At 46.7% G+C, this 17031-nt stretch overlaps 1 non-coding gene across 1 annotated transcript; it reads right to left on the reverse strand.

The window, feature by feature from the left end:
• Positions 1–10974: 10974 nt before the first annotated feature.
• Positions 10975–11046, reverse strand: TRNAQ-UUG (transfer RNA glutamine (anticodon UUG)). Its single transcript has one exon. It is a non-coding gene; the product is annotated as a tRNA-Gln (tRNA).
• Between the last annotated feature and the right edge of the window lie 5985 nt (positions 11047–17031).

Genomic DNA, 17031 nt, shown 5'->3' on the forward strand with positions numbered 1-17031 from the left:
AAACAATGTGGGAAATAAAGGCAGAAGAGAAATTATTAAATTTCCTTACTACCTACAGCCCATTGACAAGTCCTTGAAACAGGCCGAGTGACATTCCTCTAGGGACTCAACTGCCTGGATGTTGACACTTTGCTAACAGGCAATATTCAAACCTAGCCTGACGCATCCCCTCGCCCCCTCATCCTGTAAGGCTACTTTAACATATATACAAATGTTTTTAGAAATTTCCTTTTTTCTACTCACCCACCAGGATACACATTGGCAGTCATCTCCCAAGCATATGGCCCACTGATTATATATAATCAGAAAGGCCTCATGATTAGGATTTTATTAGATGGTAATAAATGACCCTTTCCCAACAATAGCTAGCCCCCTAAGGTCCTGGAAACCCTGCTTCCAAAATTCCTTAGAGACTCACGCTATCTCTAAACTCCTCTCAACTTGAAAGTATATAATGGGCCACTCCTCATGACCCCGAGGCAACTCTTTCTGCCTACAGATCCTGTCCTGTGCTTTCATAAAACCACTTTTTGCGCCAAAGATGTCTCAAAAATTCTTGGCTGTCAGTTTCGAACCCTAACGTCTTTCCTACATTATTAAATACAATAAATCTTTTTTTTTTTTTTTTTTTTTTAATAAGGAAGGGTAAACATTCCCTCTGGCTCTAGCAGTAAGAAAGGAAAAGCAGGTGTGGGCCACAGCCCTCAGTGCCTGGCCACGTGGCTATGGCTTCCTTCCACCCATCCAGGTTCTTGTTCTGTGACCTTCAGGTGGAATCTCAGTGATTGGGTTGTTTGGCCCAGCGGAGACCCTGACCTGACCATTATTCCTGAGGTGTTTGAATCCTGGACAGGGCTCTGCTACAGTAGCAGCTTCTTCTGCTCACCTTTTCTCGGGGCACAGTGCAGATGCTCGGGGTGTTCTGATGAAGGAGCAGAAGGCAAGTTGAGGACAAAGCACCAGCTGACTCTGCACGACCCGCCCCACCCCTCAACTCCCAGGTGGAACCTATAGGACTTCCTCAGCCACTCCTGGCTGCCCTAAAGCTAAGTGAAGGAAAAACAAATGCTTAACTTCTAGAGATTACAGTCCTGTAACTCCCTCAGTTTACAAACGTTTTAGCGATTTACAAGAAAAAAGGTGTTCTTATCAATAACGTAACTTCCTGAAGGAAATGTAGGTAAAATTAAATGTCCTTATAACTTGCAGCCCATTGACAAATACTTGAGGCAGGCAGAGTATAATGTTCCTCCAGGAAGCTCCCAACTATCTTAATGTTAATGTTTTACTAGAGAGAAAACGATCCGAACCTGACAATGGCAAGGCCTCCAGTATCTTGCAGGCCCTCTTTAGCATATGAAAGTTCTTTTGAAAATTTCCCTTTTCCTTACCACCCCCAACTCCTAAGTATAAAATCTGCCACCCCTCACAACTCCTGGGGCAGCAGCTCATTTTGCCCATGGGTCCTGTCCCAATGCTTTCATAAAACCACCATTTTGTACCAAGGATGTCTCCAGAATTCTTTCTTGGCATTGGCTCCGAACTTCACCCCACCAAACCTCATCTACATTCCAAAATTATATCCTTCCCATACCCTTTCTGTCCACCCCAAGGTGTGATAACAATCACAGGACCCCTAAGCCTCAAGTCAGTCATCGACCCAATGCTCTGAACCCCTCATCTGTTTACCTAGTACCCAAAGGAGCCTCAAATGGCCCAGGGCAATCTCAGCTTCCACCTCAAAGGAATTATTTTGTGCCCCAGTGGCCGCATTCCTTCCCTGCATGCCCAGACCTTCACATTAGCAAATTGAGGGGATGAGCATGATAATCCTGAGGGCTGGTCGAGGGTGTGATCTAAGCCTACCTGTCCCCCGCCTCTGTCTCATAGATCCTGTGGGTTCATACTACCAAAGAAAAGCACCATGTGTTGTTACTGGTTCACTTCAGAGCACATCAGCCAGCTGTATGACAGTTTCTCCCAGCTGGCACCAAACCAGGGCTTTACCAAGCCAGTCCTTTGCTCCGTAAAGCCAGCAGCTTCCAGATGATGGACATGTGGTGAGGTCAGCAAATCCTGTCCGTATTCACCCCTTGCCTTAGATTTACAGAAGACTTGCAAAGGCTAATACAGCAGGTTCCCATGTGCCCCTCAGCCAAATTCCCCTAATATTAACGTCTTCCGTAACCCTGATCCTTGTAGTAGCACTAACAAATTAACATTGGGAGGATTCTTTTTTTTTTTAATTTTTTTTTTTTTTTTTTTTTTTTTTTTTTTATGATATATTGGGAGGATTCTATGAGCTAAACTCCAGACTGTACCTTGGATTTCCCTAACTTTTCCACTAGGGTCATTATTCTGTTCCAGGACCTACATTCCACTTAGTGTCTTACCTATTTTTTTTTAAAGATTTTATTTATGTATTCATGAGAGACACACACACAGAGAGGGAGAGAGAGAGGCAGAGACACAGGCAGAGGGAGAAGCAGGCTCCACGCAGGGAGCCTGATGCGGGACTCGATTCCAGGTCCCCAGGATCACGCCTTGGGCTGAAGGCGGCACTAAACTGCTGAGCCACCCGGGCTGCCCTGTCTTACCTATTTTTTCAAGGAAGGGCTTTCTTTTTTTTTTTTTTTTTAAGATTTTATTTTATTTATGAGAGAACGAGTGGGGGGAGGGGCAGAGGGACAAGCAGACCCCCTGCTCATGAGGGAGCCCCACGCAGGGCCCCATCCCATCTAAGGACGCTGAAATTGCGCCCTGATCCAAAATCAGTTGCTCCAGCAACTGAGCCACTCAGGCGCCCCTAGGGAAGGGCTCCTACATGGAAAATACTATGGTCTAGGATATCGTGGTCATCTAGAAGACATTTCATAAGTTCATAGACGATAGCATTGGCAGAGACATGACAAGCAGGGAATACAAACTCGATTCCTGAATAAAATGCCTATTCCAATGACTCTCTGTACACTCCATTGACCTGCCACCAGAGTACTGGCTGGTTGCCTTGAGGCCTGGGATCCTATTAGGGGCTCAGGGTTGCCATTGGTGGAGCTGTGCTGGTACTTGCTGAAAGAAAGCCCTTACTGTTCTACTCACCCAGAACCTCTGTTCCTGCCTCTCTGGGGCTTTATTTCGCGAGCGCCAGTCCACCCATTAGTCACCCTGTCTAGGTGGTTATAAAGAGCCGCTTCCACATGGGCAGACTTCTGGTAAACCTCTTCATAACCCTGGAATATTTTCAGTCTCAAACTCCCCCTATGGGGACCAGCCACATAACTCTCCCCAGATATCCTTGTTTCCAGGTTTTTCAGTTGGGTTCTAAGACCTTGATCCTCTGACCAGAACCTTAATTCCTCCCTGGGAATCAGAAGGAGGAATTCCCTTCCCGATTGACTTTTGGGGTCAGCCCAAGGAGGGTGGTTCCCAGACAGAGGAGAATCACTGGGTGCAGATGCTCAGATGTGATCAGGGCCTGAACTGGGGAAGTGGAATAAGAAAGGAGAGGAGGTGATGAATTGGTGAAATAATTAGGAGACAATATTTCAAGGCTTAGAGATTGCGTGAATGTTGGCAGGATGGCAAGGAAATGTCACTCGTGGGACGTCTGGGTGTCTGAGCGGTTAAGCATCTGCCTTTGGCTCAGGGCATGATCCTGGAGTCCCTGGATCAAGTCCCACATCGGGCTCCCTGCATGGAGCCTGCTTCTCCCTCTGCCTGATTCTGCCTCTCTCTCTCTCTCTCTCTCTGTCTGTCTGTCTCTGTGTCTCTCATGAATACATAAATAAAATTTAAAAAAAAAAGGGAAATGTCACTCGTGACTTCAAGTTTCTTTCTGGCATGACTGAGCAAATGGGGTGTCACCATTCAGAAGGCCCTTCTCACCAGGTGCTTCTACGTGACTCCCCTTGGCTTCTTCTACCTCTTCTTGTGCTCTGTTGAAAACCACTTCGAGGTGACAGCTGATAATATGGAAGGACGTGAGTCCATGCAGGATGGCTGTGTGGTTCAGGATGGGAAGAGCCCAATGATAGAGCTCAGAGAAGACAGTGACTCAGATGAAGTGGAGGAGGAAGGGCCATGGAAAGCCAAGCAGGGAGGATCATGGTGTGAGGAGGCCAAGCAGAAAGCAGTCCATCGAAATCTGATGATCCTAAAAAAAAAAAGAAAAAAAGAAATCTGATGATCTTGAGCAATAAAATGAGGCCAAGTCGGGAAAGGGGCTCCTGATTTCTTGGTCAACTAATGTCAAGCCAAATAATTCTTAAATTCTCTGTCACCTTCCTTCCACACTCTTTCACCAGATTCCCAGGGTGGGATCCCTAGGCCTCAGAAGGAGGGGAGGGAAGAGGAGAACAGCCAAATTTGACTAGCTAATTTGGGGCTCAGTGCCTGAGGCTGGCTGCAGCCCTAGTGCATCAGGCAGCCCAGCCCCTCCCACCCACCTGTCCAGGATTGCACCCTTGCTACCTGGAGGAGTTGTGAGTGGGAGGAAATGGGCTCTAGTCTGCTTGGTATCTTGGTGCCTTAGGCAGAGGATGATTATTCAGCCATGACCTCAGGGCCCCCTGGCCTGCCCCTACCCTAATTCCCTACCTGAGCTTGAGGCCCAGGAACAAGACCAGCTTTTCATGGGTGCGTTTGACATGTGCTGTCACATAGGGCCTCGGACTGAAAGGAGCCCTGTGCTTGATTTGTTTTTGTTTTTGTAAGATTTTAATTATTTATTCATGAGAGACAGAGAGAGAGGCAGAGACATAAGCAGAGGGACTCCCCTCAGGCCCTGGGCCAAAGGCAGACACTCAACCACTGAGCCACCCACCACTTTACCATTCTTTTTTTTTTTTTTTTTTTTTAAAGATTGTATTTATTTATTCATTAGAGACACAGAGATAAAGAAGCAGAGACATAGGCAGAAGGAGAAGCAGGCTCCCTCAGGGAACCAGATGTGGGACTTGATCCCTGAACTCCATGATCATGCCCTGAGATGAAAGCAGAGCTTAACCACTGAGCCATCCAGGCATCCCTCACTTTACCATTTTTTTTTTTTTAAGATTTTATTTATTTATTCATGAGAGACACACAGAGAGAGGCAAACACACAGGCAGAGGGAGAAGCAGGCTCCATGCACCGGGAGTCCGACGTGGGACTCAATCCCGGGTCTCCAGGATCGCGCCCTGGGCCAAAGGCAGGCGCCAAACCGCTGCGCCACCCAGGGATCCCCAAATAAAAAAATTTAAAAAAAATAATTTTTGAACAGGAGCCCCACACTTTCATTTTGCCCTAGTCCCCACATATTCCTTATCTGGTCCTGTGTAGGGAGGCAGAGGCTCCAGCCCAGTGGAGGAGGCAGGATGCTTACCAAGAAGCAGAGTATAAGGTGGGTGGCTCAGGGATAGAGGATTTGCCTTTGCCTCAGGTTGTGATCCTGGGGTCCTGGAATCAAGTCCTGCATTGGGCTCCCTACATGGAGCCTGCTTCTCCCTCTGCCTATATCTCTGCCTCTCTCTTTGTGTCTTTTATGAATAAATAAATCTTAAAAAAAAAAAAAAAAACTAACACGACACCCTCACCCTCCTACTCCCTGCCCTCCTTCACAGTCTCTGAGGATTAGAAGCTGAGGTAGGAGAGGTGACTCTGAAGTATCTTCTCAACATCCCTTTGGCCCCTCTGGTCACCCCCTTCCCTAGTGTGTCCACCCACAGCCCCGCCCCCAGCCCACTGCTTTTGATTTTACGCGCTACTTTAGTCCTTAATTTATCAGCCCAAATTTTAAGCATCTTGAGGGTAGAAGTGGAGTCTTTCCTTTTGGGTTTCCAGTGCCTTGGACATGGTAGGTGCCCAACAAATGGGTGTTAAATGACTGTGCATTTCTCATAATTTACAGACTTTCTATGTGCCAGGCATTGTGATAAGTATTGTACACACATGATCCCATGCACAAATGAACAGACAAAGATAATACATCGACAACCCCTGGAACTGAGTGAGCATAAGGCATAAGCCGCAGACCTGGCTTCCCTGGTGGCCTGATGCTCTGCCCTCTTCTGGTGACTCTGGTCAAGGACAACATATGACTGCTGCTACCTTCTGAAAATTGCTGCCTTTGCGGGGACCTTCCTGGGAATAAAATCCTTGGGAGGGGCCCTTCTTAGACTGTTGGGAGGAGAGGGAGGTTCCTTCCTGTGCTAGGAGGGATGGAAAGAGAAGGAAATGTGGAGAAGCTCTCAGAAAATCTGGAGCCGGGAGGGAAAGGACGGAGTGGGGTGGGGTGGCGGTGGCCAGTTCATAAATGTTTTACTGACTGTGGGTTAAGAGCCATCAGTGAGTTATGAAATCAGTTTAGTAGTTCGGGACCAACTTTGAGAAATCTTCCCACCTCTGCAGGTGACAAAGACCTTCGAGTGCCCCCAGGAGACTGCCAGGCATGAGAAGCTCACAACTTCTCAAGCTCCATTCTGTGGGTGGACAGTGCGAATTGTTAGAAAGTTCTTCCAGAAAAAAAGAAAGAAAAAAGAAAAGAAAAGAAAAGAAAAGAAAAGAAAAGAAAAGAAAAAGAAAGAGAGAAAGAAAGAAAGAAAGAAAGAAAGAAAGAAAGAAAGAAAGAAAGAGAGAAAGAAGGAGGGATCCCTGGGTGGCGCAGCAGTTTAGCGCCTGCCTTTGGCCCAGGGCGCGATCCTGGAGACCCGGGATCGAATCCCACGTCGGGCTCCCGGTGCATGGAGCCTGCTTGTCCCTCTGCCTGTGTCTCTGCCCCTCTCTCTCTCTCTCTGTAACTATCATAAATAAATAAATATTAAGAAAGAAAGAAAGTTCTTCCAGTTACCCCTCTAACTTCTGCCCACGGGTTCTCTTTCTCTGCCTCTGTTGCTACCCTTCAAGTTTTGTTTTCCTCTCCATATAAGCATGTGTTCCTTTCTGTTCCTTTAAGAGTCTTAGCTTCTATAGTCCTCGCTATTCTAAAGGTCTTTCTAGCAGTTATCATTATAGGGCTTATTTTGGCTCAGATACCCAGAAAAGGACTTTTGTTTACTATTTTACTAGTCCTTGCCACACTGCTATGAAAAAGGCACTGTTGTCCCTTTTCCTTTACAAGTGAGGCTTTGAATATTTTTTTCTGGATTAGTTGAGATGTAATTGACATGCATGATTGTATAAGTTTAAGGTGTCAACACAAGGATTCGTTATACGCGTGTACTGTGGAATGATTACCGCAATAAGTGTACTAACACAGGCATTGCCTCATATAGTTACAATTTTGGAACATGTTTTTTTTTTTTTTAAGATTTTATTTATTTATTCATGAGAGACACACAGAGAGAGGCAGAGACACAGGCAGAGGGAGAAGCAGGCTCCCTGTGGGGAGCCCACTGCGAGACTCGATCCCAGGACCCCAGGATCACGACCTGAGCCTAAGGCAGACACTCAGGCACTGAGCCACCCAGGTGCCCCCAATTTTGGAACATTTAAATTGCTCACCCAGATGTACCCAGACAGTTAGTGGTAGGGTGAAAATGTTCTCCTGCAATGCCTAGAATTAAATCTGATCCTCTGAATGCCCTTGGGCTGGCTCAGAGTAGAGGATCTTTATCCTGATTCCCCAGTCTGTGGGCAAACTCTTCATTTCAGATTTCCTCATTCGTGACCCGACAGAAACATGTCTCTAAATAGGTATTGTTTTTCACTTCTCATGTTGAAAAAATACCACATACATTCAGAATAATGAATACAACATAATGTGCATTTTAACAAATTTTTGTTGTGAACAAGCTATGTGACCTCCACCAAGGACAAAAAATAGGATAACACCAGTATCAGAGTATCTGACCGGTTCAGTTGATAGAGCACATGACTCTTAATTTTGGAATCGTGAGTTCAAGGCCCACATTGGGCAGAGAGATTACTTTAAAAAATAATAATTGGGACGCCTGGGTGGTGCAGCCGTTGGGCATCTGCCTTCAGCTCAGGGAGTGATCCTGGTCTGGGGATAGAGTCCCGCATCAGTCTCCCTGTGAGGAGCCTGCTTCTCCCTCTGCCTGTGTCTCTGTCTCTCTCTGTGTGTCTCTCATGAATAAATAAATAAAATCTTTTTAAAAATTTTTTTAAAAATAATAATACCACTACCCCCAGAAGACTTGTTGCTGGCCCCTTTCCAATCATGGCCCTCTCTGTTCCCCTGGGTATCCTCACTTACATGGGAATTTTTGCTTTGCTTGAGTTTTACCATCTAAGTTTGCAGCTCTAAACAATATACAGTAGTTATTTTTGCCTGTTTAGTAACTTTATATAAATGGAGTCATTTATTCTTTATTTGCCTTCTTTTGTTCAATACCTTTTTAAAAAGACTTGTCCATTTTGTTGCTGTATAATATTCCATTCTATGGCCTTACTGTAAGTTATTTATCCATTCTACTACTAGACATTTGAGTCCTTTCCAGTTTTTGGCTATCATGTGGCAAAAACACTCTTATGCATGTCTCAAATGCCCACATTTCTGTGGATATGCATACAAGAGTGAAATTGCTAGATCACAGGGTATGAGTGTCTTCAGCTTCAGTAGTTAATGTAAAATTAGTTTCTACCAGTTTATTATTATTTTTAAAGATTTTATTTATTTATTCATGAGAGACACAGAGAGAGAGAAGCAGGCTCCATGCAAGGAGACTGATGCAGGGGCAGCCCCGGTGGCTCAGCGGTTTAGCACCTGCCTTTGGCCCAGGGTGTGAACTCCTGGAGTCCTAGGATGGGGTCCTGCATCGGGCTCCCTGCATGGAGCCTGTTTCTCCCTCTGCCTATGTCTCTCTGTCATGAATAAATAAATAAAATCTTTAAAAAGGAGCCCGATGCGGAACCCCGATCCCAGAACTCCAGGATCACGCCCTGGACTGAAGGCAGGCACCAAACTGCTGAGCCACTCAGGGATCCCCTAGTTTCTACCAGTTTACACTCAATCTCACAACCCTGAGACAAAATCAAGAGTATGAGGCTTAACGGACTGAGCCACCCAGACACCTCTTAAGATTCTATTTTTAAGTAGCCTCTACACCCAACTTGGGGCTTGAACCCACAACCTCAAGGTCAAGAGTTATATACTCTACCTACTGAGCCAGCCAGGTGCCCCTATATCGTTATTTTGGATTTCCTTTTTTTGGTGTAGTACCAGTTCAAGCACTTTGCTATTCTTCTCTTAGGTTCTTCTCTTAGGTTGTCTTTATTTTAATTGATTTTTAGAATTTTAATTTTATATTCTTATTGTTTATTGTGAGTTCTTTAATCTACAATTTCTTTGCCAGTTATGCATTACAAATATTTTTTTCTTATTTTGTGCCTTAACTTTTCACTTTCTTATTGTTTTTTGTTTTTTTTTTGAAAGATTTTATTTATCCATGAGAGACACAGAGAGAGGCAGAGACGTAGGCAGAGGGAGAAGCAGGCTCCTTGTGGGGAGCTCGATGTAGGTAGGACTTGACGCCAGGATCCTGACAGACACTTTACCACTGAGTTACCCAGGTGTCCCTTATTGGGGATTTTTGATAGGAAGAACATGGAGTATTACATGAATATGGTGACATATACTAAGCTTTTGGAATTTTTTGTCTTGTTTAAGAGGATATTCTCCAATGTTCTCTTCCAAAAGCTTTATTGCTTTTCCTTTCCCATGAAGGTCTATGATTCACATGGAATATATTGCTGTGTTTAGTGTAAGCTGGGAGGAATTTGATTTCATATTTTTCCAATTGGACACCCAGAATAGTTTATTGAAAAGTAGATCCTTTCCCCTCCTGCTCTGCTGCGCTACCTTTGTCATGAATCACTTGCCCAAATACGTGTGGGGCTGTTATCTGGGCCTTCTGTTACATTCCATTGGCATGTTTGTCTATCCTGCTGCACCAGTACCACACTATCTTAATTCCTACAGTTTATAGTTGATAATAAGGTTTAATATCTGGTAGAGCAAGCCCTCCCACCTCTCACGCCTACGCATTTTCAGGCTGGGATGGTTCATACACACAGATCCATTCAAACGTTTATGCAGTGTGTGGGTGGGGGGGGTAGGGGTGCTCGGGGGAAAGCCGAGAGAGGATCCTGTTTCCATGGCATCCTCCCAAAGGGCGGGCACGTAGAGCCACGGTGCCAATCACCCTGTAGGGAGATCACAAATGCGTCAATGGGCTCCCTCGTCACTCATCCCAGAGGGCCCGGCAGCTCTCAAAACCCAGAAAGGACTCAAAGAAGACAACACTCCAGGCGCGCCTCTTCCCCCGCAGCCAAGACACACGCGGTTCCCGCGGATCGCGCGCGCCAGTCCCGGCCAGGCTGGCTAACACGTGCTCGACCCTGTGGGGACCCCACGCAGAGTCCTACCCGCCTCCGCGGGCCGGGCAACCGCGGGCGAGACACCCTGAGCGGCTGGCACGGCCCGAAGGGCACGGGCGACCTCTCTGCCTACTGCCCGAGGGCCGGACAACCGACAGACCCACCCCACGGTCCGACCCGCTGACTCAGGCGGAGCGGCCGCCGGCGCGCACCCTCCGCCCCAGCCCGTGGCCGTTTCCCGCGCCCCGTGGCCCCGCCCAGCCGCTCACTCCCGGTTCCCGGAGCAGGCCTGGAGCGCGCTCTGCACGTTGGCCAATAGGAAGAAAGGTTCCCGGGTGGGGGGAGGAGGCGTCCCGGACCCGAAGGCCGCGGTCGGGAGCAGGCTCCCTGGGGTCCCTCGGGTTCCCTCGCCAGCCCCTCCGAGGTAAAATCATTCTTTCTCTCTCTCTCACTTTCTCCCTCTCCCCCTCCACCAGCACTTTTCCGCCCGGACTCTCACGCATGCGCGCTGCGACTTTCAGGCCGGCCCTGAAACGAGAGAGGGGGAGGGACCCTAAACCGCGATCCCCTAGGTCACTGGGGTAACGACACAGCTCGAAGTGGCCGCCGCCGCCAGCGGTCCTCAAAACAGGAATTGTAGCACCAAAAGATTTGAAGAGGTCCCACCGAGATTTGAACTCGGATCGCTGGATTCAAAGTCCAGAGTGCTAACCATTACACCATGGGACCTGCTGGCTGCTTTAGGCGGCCGGGAGGCTTCTCAAGCCACGTGGCGCGCGGAGCTGCCTCCCCCGAGCGGCGGCGGAGGCCCGGTTCCCCCCGCCCCGGCCCCCGCCCCGGCCCCGGCGTTCTGCGCCCGAGGCCGCCCGTGCCGGCTCCCGCGGCCCCGACGGTGGCAGTCCCGGCTCGTGTCTCTTGCCGCCGCGCTTCCTGCTCTCCTCCCGGGGTCCTGAGCCGCGCCCCGGGAGGCCGGGGGGGACGGCGCTGGGGGGCGGAGAAGGCCGGCGGCGGCCCCGGGCGGAGCAGGGAAGGCTCGGCGCGCGCCGCCTGGGCTTCGGCCTTGTTTATTTATTTATTTCCACGAGGCGCTCCGTGCGCGGGCCCTGTGGCCGAGCGGGGAGGGAAGCGGCTTGGCACGTGGCGGACGGCGGTTCAAAGCCCCGGCGCCCCCCAAGGCGCGGAGGACCGGCGCGGAGGACCGGCGCGTGGGCCCGAAGCCACGCTTTTCGACCGAGGCCGGGACACCCTGCCTTATGGGCGGCTTGTTGTGGGTGGTTTGTTGCAGCCTGTAGGTGTTGGTCAGCAAGAGACAGACTCCCTCTTGGGGTTTTCCAGGTCGACTTATTTAATAATAACCTTTAGAACACCTGACTCAGGGGTTCCGCTTTAGTAACTTTATCCTAAAAGACCGTGCCAAGTGTTCAAGGTTGTTCTCAGCTGTGATGTTCACAGTGGTAAAGATCAGAATATAAATATCCATCAAGCGAAAATCGATTTAGTATATGTTGACAGTATCCACAGGATGAATATGCAGTAATTGAGGGGATGAGTTTTTATTGTATTGACATTTTTTTGTTTTTTGTTTTTTTTTTTCATTATTTTGATTTATAGCATTACATTGATGTATTGACATGAAAAGAGCAATAAGCCTAACCAGAACAACACCAAACATCTACTTAACAGTTTGTATGTATAATAAAATCCCACTTACATACGCAAACTGTTTACGTGTGTCATAGTCGTTTGCCATTTATTCGCCCTGTGACATCTGACTGCTTGTCTTAGGGATCCAGCATGGTGTGGGTCTGGGTGACAGCAGGGCTGGGCTCCAAGGCAGATGCACTCTCCAGAGTGACGGTGTCCCTTAGCTGGGCCAACAGGACTAAGAATCCAAAGCAACTGATGCCCAGAAACAGGGATGTTTTAGAACCTGTTCTGCTGCTGGTGTAGTTGTGTCACCCAGTGTCTCAGGCGCAGTGATAGCAGCCATGCCAAGTCCACTGGCAGCAGAAGTTGTGTCCTAACCCGTGTACCCTGGATCCTGACCATGGCTGGGTTTCTGGTTGCCCAGCTCCCCCTCCTTCTTGTCCATTTTCTTAAATTTGCTTTTCTTAAGTTTTCTTAAGTCTGATGCTATGAGCTACCTGACTTCCTTCCAAGAAGTACTGTTCCTGTGTAAGTTACCCAGAGTCTGTTTCTCTTGCCGTGGACCAAAAACCTGCTTAGCTCAAATCCAAAAAGGTCTGCTGTTGACAGATATCCCTGGGGAATCAATTTATTGAGGCCCCATTTCTCATAGTTTATGATTTGCTGTATTGCTTGAAAAAATATTTTATGATTCTTGTATATTGTCAGAAGAAACATTAAGGATTTTCCATTGCGAGGAATGAACCAAACTCCCACTGACTTTCTATGGTGGGATGTGGGTGTCTCTGTATTGGGCTGGAGTAACAAGATTGAATTGACTTAAATGGTTTTAGCCTCTCTGGTTTCCCATATCTTTCTTGTTTTTTGTTTGTTTGTTTTGTTTTAAGATTTTATTTATTTATTCATGAGAGACAGAGAAGCAGAGACATAGGCAGAGGGAGAAGCAGGCTTCTCACAGGAAGCCCGATGCGGGACTCGATTCCAGATCCCGGGATCACGCCCTGGGCCAAAGGCGGATGCTCAACTGCGGAGCCACCCAGACCAGACATCCCAATAAATAAAATCTTAAAAAAAAAACAACAAGTCTGAGATCAGAGAATTTTAAGGTATTCTCTCAAATTTCTTGTGAGCCTATAAATGGCCAGCCAATGGAACAACAGATGCAGGGAGGTTTTGAGTGAAGTGGAAAGTATTCACGTTCACTGTCAAGTCCAAGTCAGTTTCCCTTATCTGAGCTGACGCTGCTCACAGCTGGCTGCCATAGAATCAGCTTTGCTCTGTGTCCTTGCCGCCCAGGACAGGTGACATTGAGCCACAGATGCCCTACTTTGCCTTGGGAACCCCAGCTATGCCAGTAAGTCCTAAGTGCCACCTTGTGCAGGGTGACAGGTGATGCCCTGAGTCTCTGAGCCTGCGGCCCCACCCCCTGCTCTGGGCCTGGCATTCCAGAGGCTCTGACCTGGGAAATCAGGAGAAATCGGCTGCTCACTTTCTTTGAACAAAGCAGCACCCACATTTTATCCTTTTCTTGAATGCTTTCACGTTCTCTTTTTAAAATAATTATTTTATCTTTTCAGAATATAAAGCATTGTTAGGGAAAATGTAGAAAATGCAGTGAAGTAGAAAGATTTTTAAATAACTATAATTCCAACAAGCACTTTTTTTAAAAAGTTCATTTTCTTTAGCAATCTCTCCACCCACGCTGGGCTCAAACCCAAGACCCGGAGATGAAGAGTCCCATGTTCTTCCGACTGAGCCAGTCAGGTGCTCCCCAAAAGCACCTTTGACACTTGATTTTTTTCCACTTCCTGTTTTAAAATGCTTTTTCACATAGTCTTCACTGTATAGTTTTGTGTTCTGCTTTTGCGTTTAATATAATGACATGTTACTTAAAAATCTTGTTTCTTCTTTCCTTAAAAACTTTAAAATATGTGGGTAATACATCAGCACAATACAAAATTCACAAGGTATAAAAGGAAATGTGCAGATACATAAAACTTCCTGACTATAATTTTCTGCTTTCAGAAGCTGTTTCTGATGCTCTCCTTTTAGAGATATTTTATTATACAAATATATATGTATATGCATACTCTTTTTCTTTTCTTTCCTTTTTTTTTTTTTTTTTTTTTTTTTAAGTAAGCTTTATGCCCAATATGGGGATTGAACTCACAACCTCGAGATCAAGAGTCACCTGTTCCACCAACTGTACCAGCCAGGTGTCCCATATTCCTTTTCCTTTAAAAACTGAAAATACTGTTCTGCACCTTGTTTTACTCATTTAGTACCATATCTTGAGGATTGTTCCATAATAGTACATACATCTAATTCTTTTAAGTGGTATTTTATTGAGATATTATTTATATGAAGTAAAACGCACAAACCTTAACTGAAGAAATCAGTTTTTTTTCCAAGTATATATACACACATGTGTGACTATCACCTAGATCAAGATATAGAATATTTCCATCTCCCCAGAAAATTCCCTGGTACCCTTTCTCAGTCATTCCCTACCCTGCTCCCCTGAAATCACTACTCTGGTTTCTCTATCACTGAAAGATTAATTTTGCCTATTCTATATCTATATTAAGAACATACCACAGAACGATATCTTTTGCTCAACACAGTATTTTCAAGATATATCCACATCACTTCATATATCAGTGGCATGTTTTTTTGTTTGTTTTTTTTGATTGTCAAGTAATATTCCATTGTATGAATACAGAGTATGTTAGTCCAGTTGATGGACATCTGATTGTTTCCAGTTTGGGGCTAATACATGCAAAGCTACCATGGCTATTCTTTTTTTTTTTTTTTTTTTTTTTACCATGGCTATTCTTGTGCAAACTTGTTTTGGTCTTGGGTATATACCTAGAAAGGGATTGCTGGCTCTTAGGGTAAGTGGACATTTATATTTATATTTATTGGAACTGCCAAACAGCTTTCCAAAGTGGTTGTACAGGTGGCTCAGTGGTTTAGCGCCTGCCTTCGGCCCAGGGCGTGATCCTGGAGACCCGGGATTGAGTCCCACGTCGGCCTCCCTGCGTGGAGCCTGCTTCTCCCTCTGCCTGTGTCTCTGCCTCTCTCTCTCTGTGTCTCTCATGAATAAATATATGAAATCTTTAAAACAAAACAAAGTGGTTGTACTGTACTATTTTACCCTCCCAACAGCAGTGTATGAGAGAGTTTCAGGTGCTTCACATCTTAGTAAAGAGGTGGTATTGTTTGTCTTTTAAATTCAGCCAATCCAGTGGGTATGCAAGATTTCTGCTTATGGTTTTATTTATTTTATTTATTCATGACACACACACACACACACACACACACAGAAAGGCAGAGACATAGGCAGAGGAAGAAGCAGGCTCCTCATGGGGAGCCCAATGTGGAACTCAATCCTGGACCCCAGAATCATGCCCTGAGCCACCCAGGCGTACCTATAGGAATTCTTTATATATCTGGGATACGAATCCTTTGCTAAATGTTTGTATTACAGATTTTTTTTTCCCAGTCTGTGGCTTTTCTTTTCACTTTCTTTTTTTTTTTTATGATAGTCACAGAGAGAGACAGAGAGGCAGAGACACAGGCAGAGGGAGAAGCAGGCTCCATGCACCGGGAGCCCGATGTGGGATTCGATCCCGGGTCTCCAGGATCGCGCCCTGGGCCAAAGGCAGGCGCCAAACCGCTGTGCCACCCAGGGATCCCTCTTTTCACTTTCTTAAGTGTCCTTTGATTAGCAGAAGGGTTTGATTTCAGTCAAATCAAATGTGTCTTTTTTAGGGGGACACTTTGGTGGCTCAGTTGGTTTATCGGCTGCTTTCATCTCAGGCCATGATCCCAGGTCCTGGGGTCGAGCCCTGCATCGGGCTCCTTGCTGGGCGAGGAGTCTGCTTCTCCCTCTCCCGCTCCCCCTGCTTGTGCTCTCTTACTCTGTCAAATAGAGGGATAGAATCTTTAAACAACAACAACAAAACAGTACCTCTTTCTTTATCTTTTATGATTCATGCCTTCGGTGTCCTTGCAGGCAGAGAGCTGGGATCTTATGCCAAGCACATGGGATAGGAGAGGGACAGATTATTGAGTTATATAATTAAAACTTTGATAAACTCTCGGTAAAATTTCAAGGAATAAGAGACATAGATTTTTGTAAGGGAGACTTGTTTGAAGCCAGAGCAAGAAGGCTGGAAGGCATGAGGGCCAGGAGCATCCAGGCAAAGGATTAAGAAAAAGAAGAGCTGTATTCAGTTATGAATCCTCTGTGAAGGTCATTTGATGTAAGGCTGAGTGGAAGAAATTGGGTAGAGACAGCGACCATCTGGGAAACTGGTGATCCTGAAACTCACTGGTGTCTGGAGCACAGACTATGTGCTTATCAAGACTCTAGAATATGAAGAAAGGGAACTGGTAGGAAAAATCAGCAAGTGGGCATGTATTTGTTTATTTTTGAGAGACATAGAGGCAGAGACAGGAGAAACAGGCTCCATGCAAGGAGCCAGATATGGGATCCGGTTCTGGGACCCCAGGATTACGCTCTGAGCCCAAGACAGACACTCAACCACTGAGCCACCCAGGCATCCCTGAAGGTGTCCTGTTTTAAAGCAGGTGTAATATGGTTCTTTAAGAATGGCTTGCAATCCGGGGCGCTGGGGGGCTCAGTGGTTGAGCATCTGCCATTGGCTCGGGTGGTGGTCCCAGGGTCTTGGGATCAAGTCCCGCATCGGGCTCCCTGCATGGAGCCTGCTTCTCCCTCGGCCTGTGTCTCTGCCTATCTCTCTTTCTCTGTGTCTCATGAATAAATAAATATAAATCTTAAAAAAAAAAACCCACAAAAAATATTTGGGGAGGGATCTTCCTAAGGGTGGAGGAGGGCATCCAGAAGAAAGCGGATTCCAGTGCCATTTCCACTTCAGCCACCTGGAACAGCCACACCCACACATGCAAGAGGCCAGTAGCCTGGTGGCCAAGGGATTGCTGTTGGCTGAAAGTCGCAGCAGCCCTTTTCCTTTCCTGAGCAGGAGGCGGGGAGGAAGTGGGTAGAGGGGAGACAGAACCCGCTGGAGCTCCCCCTGGGGG

This window comes from Canis lupus, chromosome 16 (genome assembly GCF_048164855.1).
Source record: "Canis lupus baileyi chromosome 16, mCanLup2.hap1, whole genome shotgun sequence".
NCBI classification, from domain to species: domain Eukaryota; kingdom Metazoa; phylum Chordata; class Mammalia; order Carnivora; family Canidae; genus Canis; species Canis lupus.